A 3969-nucleotide genomic window follows, 5' to 3' on the forward strand; every position below is an offset into this window, starting at 1 on the left:
CCCAGAACAACAGCAAATGACCTTGTGGAGATGCTGGAGGAAACAGGTCTATCTATATCCACAGTAAAACAAGTCCTATATCGACATAACTTGAAAGGCCGTTCAGCAAGGAAGAAGCTTCTGCTCCAAAACAGCCATAAAAAAGCCTGACTACGGTTTGCAACTGCACATGTGGACAAAGATTGTACTTTTTGGAGAAATGTCCTCTGGTCTGATGAAACAAAAATAGAACTGTTTGGCCATAATGACCATCGTTATGTTTGGAGGAAAAAGGGGGAGGCTTGCAAGGCGAAGAACACCATCCCAACCGTGAAGAATGGGGGTGGCAGCATCATGTTGTGGGGGTGCTTTGCTGCAGGAGGTACTGGTGCACTTCACAATATAGATGGCATCATTAGGGAGGAAAATCATGTGCATACTGTATATTGAAGCAACATCTCAAGACAACAGTCAGAAAGTTAAAGCTCGGTCGCAAATGGGTCTTCCAAATGGACAATGACCCCAAGCAAACTTCCAAAGTTGTGGCAAAATGGCTTAAGGACAACAATGTCAAGGTATTGGAGTGGCCATCACAAAGCCCTGACCTCAATCCTATAGACAATGTGTGGGCAGAGCTGAAAAAGCGTGAGCGAGCAAGGAGGCCTACAAACCTGACTCACTTACACCAGCTCTGTCAGGAGGAATGGGCCAAAATTCACCCAAATTATTGTGGGAAGCTTGTGGAAGGCTACCTGAAAAGTATGACCCAATTAAAACAATTTAAAGGCAATGCTACAAAGTACTAATTGAGTGTATATAACTTCTGACCCACTGGGAATGTGATGAAAGAATAAAAGCTGAAATAAATCATCCTCTCTACTATTATTCTGACATGTCATATTCTTAAAATCCTAACTGACCAAAGACAGGGAATCTTTACTAGGATTAAATGTCAGGAATTGTAAATAAACTGAATTTCAATGTATTTGGCTAAGGTGTATGTAAACTTCTGACTTCAACTGTACCTAACAAGATTCCTTGGGAAGATTATGATGTGTAAGGTGTACTTATTGAGTACTATGGGTTGTTGAAGGGCGAGGAGCTGGGATTTTATGAGGTAATTCAAACAGTCAGACAAATGTTCTGTTCTGAAATCAAATATATACTTGATGTTTTCAGGGTCCTACCATTACCTCAATGCCTTCTTTCTCCATAAACTAGTGTTTGTTTGTCAGAGTGTAACTCTTCTGTATATACTACTGTTATGGTAGGTAGGCATGAATAGTATTCACAGAACACTTCCTATTCATAGGAACACTTCCTATTCATCTATAACCTACACGTACACAGTCAATTACACATCTACTGTAAGCATGGCTTATTAGATTTTTCAGTTGGCAAACACGATGACAGTTGGAATATAACCCCTCACCCCTGAACAATTCCAATATAATGGAAGTTACCATCTCTGTGGGTATATGAAAGGTAAATGCTCTGGGTTGTTGAGTAAGTATTCAGAGTAAGATGTATTACTCTGTCCTGGTTAAAAGTATGCTAGCTCGTCCTCCACTGGCTGGCTGGAAATAGTCCCTCGTCTGTCAGGAGAGTGGAGATTAGCACCAGATAAACATCACAGTTCTACTGCGTCATTACTGTTTTCATTCATATGTATGCTTCAATTATATTTCTGATTTGTTCTTTGTGATCTTCTTTCTGGTCATAATGAGTGACTCTTTGTTTTATATGTTTTAGGACTAAAGCCATCTTTGAATGATCCTGTTACAGTAAATCCTATATTCACAGCTTTATACATGTTCACAAATCAGTCAATTTAACCTAGCGGAAATATTCTCTGAAATGGCAACATGCTGTAAATTTTCACCCAAACCAGAAGGTACATTATAGACCCAATATGAAAAATAAGAAATGTGCAAGGTGGCCTTGGCCGTCTTACAGAAGGTGTAGAGGTGGAATGCATTTAATTAAAGCTTCAAATATTCATTTGGCAAATATATCAAGGTTCCAAACACAGGCCCAGAAATGGCAAGCAGGGCTGGCAGGCGTTCACAATGGAGGATGTCAAATGACAGTAATCCATGAAAAAGAGCACACATTTATAGAATGTATTTTGAACCCTCCATTCCCCATCTCTGATGTCTTTTGGTTTTATTTTTGGTAAGAGGTTCAATAGCCTTGTACATCCTCAAAAAAAATCACTCAAATGCCTTACTATGATTTTTAAACTTCACGTTCATTTCAGGTTCATTGCGCTGCTTTTTGGATAAAAATGCAAAGATTAACAAAAATATTTAAAAATACATATATTTCATATTTGCACTTTAAAGTGTTATATTAATTTATGAAATATATTTATTGTAATTAATATATATACTATTATTGCATTATACAATATGTTACTTTTGGAATAAACATGTGCACAATACTTTACTTATATACAGTGCCTTGCGAAAGTATTCGGCCCCCTTGAACTTTGCGACCTTTTGCCACATTTCAGGCTTCAAACATAAAGATATAAAACTGTATTTTTTTGTGAAGAATCAACAACAAGTGGGACACAATCATGAAGTGGAACGACATTTATTGGATATTTCAAACTTTTTGAACAAATCAAAAACTGAAAAATTGGGCGTGCAAAATTATTCAGCCCCTTTACTTTCAGTGCAGCAAACTCTCTCCAGAAGTTCAGTGAGGATCTCTGAATGATCCAATGTTGACCTAAATGACTAATGATGATAAAGACAATCCACCTGTGTGTAATCAAGTCTCCGTATAAATGCACATGCACTGTGATAGTCTCAGAGGTCCGTTAAAAGCGCAGAGAGCATCATGAAGAACAAGGAACACACCAGGCAGGTCCGAGATACTGTTGTGAAGAAGTTTAAAGCCGGATTTGGATACAAAAAGATTTCCCAAGCTTTAAACATCCCAAGGAGCACTGTGCAAGCGATAATATTGAAATGGAAGGAGTATCAGACCACTGCAAATCTACCAAGACCTGGCCGTCCCTCTAAACTTTCAGCTCATACAAGGAGAAGACTGATCAGAGATACAGCCAAGAGGCCCATGATCACTCTGGATGAACTGCAGAGATCTACAGCTGAGGTGGGAGACTCTGTCCATAGGACAACAATCAGTCGTATATTGCACAAATCTGGCCTTTATGGAAGAGTGGCAAGAAGAAAGCCATTTCTTAAAGATATCCATAAAAAGTGTCGTTTAAAGTTTGCCACAAGCCACCTGGGAGACACACCAAACATGTGGAAGAAGGTGCTCTGGTCAGATGAAACCAAAATTGAACTTTTTGGCAACAATGCAAAACGTTATGTTTGGCGTAAAAGCAACACAGCTGAACACACCATCCCCACTGTCAAACATGGTGGTGGCAGCATCATGGTTTGGGCCTGCTTTTCTTCAGCAGGGACAGGGGAGATGGTTAAAATTGATGGGAAGATGGATGGAGCCAAATACAGGACCATTCTGGAAGAAAACCTGATGGAGTCTGCAAAAGACCTGAGACTGGGACGGAGATTTGTCTTCCAACAAGACAATGATCCAAAACATAAAGCAAAATCTACAATGGAATGGTTCAAAAATAAACATATCCAGGTGTTAGAATGGCCAAGTCAAAGTCCAGACCTGAATCCAATCGAGAATCTGTGGAAAGAACTGAAAACTGCTGTTCACAAATGCTCTCCATCCAACCTCACTGAGCTCGAGCTGTTTTGCAAGGAGGAATGGGAAAAAATGTCAGTCTCTCGATGTGCAAAACTGATAGAGACATACCCCAAGCGACTTACAGCTGTAATCGCAGCAAAAGGTGGCGCTACAAAGTATTAACTTAAGGGGGCTGAATAATTTTGCACGCCCAATTTTTCAGTTTTTGATTTGTTAAAAAAGTTTGAAATATCCAATACATGTCGTTCCACTTCATGATTGTGTCCCACTTGTTGTTGATTCTTCACAACAAAA

The sequence above is a fragment of the Oncorhynchus mykiss genome, chromosome 3 (assembly GCF_013265735.2).
Source record: "Oncorhynchus mykiss isolate Arlee chromosome 3, USDA_OmykA_1.1, whole genome shotgun sequence".
NCBI lineage: Eukaryota > Metazoa > Chordata > Actinopteri > Salmoniformes > Salmonidae > Oncorhynchus > Oncorhynchus mykiss.